Raw genomic sequence first — 764 nt, forward strand, 5'->3', positions numbered from 1 at the left:
AGCTATGGACATATCCAAAGTAAAATGAGCTTACAAGATTGTCAACAGGGAACCAGAGACATCAATTTGCAAGTGAGACCAACTACAACAAAAAGAGGGAAAAGACTGTATAGTCACAGAATTTCTAAATGGTGAGGAAGTTAAGAAAGTTGAAACATAGAATGGACTGTTCTAAACTCGGGGATAAATTTATAAATCATATGGTAACCTCAAAGAAAAATGATAAATCTTCACATCACAATAAAAAAGAGGACAAGCACAAATATTCAGCATATCCTAAAAGAACAGCAACAAAGGAAATGATAACACGATTCATAAACATAATGAGCTCAGCACAGAAAATAACATGGAATAAAGAAACCAAGGACACCATGAAAAAAACACATAACAAAATGACAGCAACAAATTCAAACTTATCAATAATTACCCTGAATGTTAATGGATTAAATGCACCACCCAAGAGACAGAGAGCTGCAGATTGGATAAAATAACAAAACCCATCAATATGCTGCCTACAAAAGACACACCTTAGGGATAATGACAAAATCAGACTAAAAATCAAAGGTTGGAAAAAGATATATCAAGCAAATGGCACCTGTAAGAGAACAGGAGTGGCAATAGTAATTTCAGATCAAATTGACTTTAAGACAAAAACCACCATATGGGACAAAGAAGGACATTATATAATGATTAAAGGATCAAGGATCAATTCAACATGAAGATATAACCATAATAAATATTTATGGACCCAATGAAAGAGCCCC

This window comes from Orycteropus afer, unplaced genomic scaffold (genome assembly GCF_000298275.1).
Source record: "Orycteropus afer afer isolate SDZICR_OR568_19922 unplaced genomic scaffold, OryAfe1.0 scaffold00113, whole genome shotgun sequence".
Taxonomy (NCBI): Eukaryota; Metazoa; Chordata; class Mammalia; order Tubulidentata; family Orycteropodidae; genus Orycteropus; species Orycteropus afer.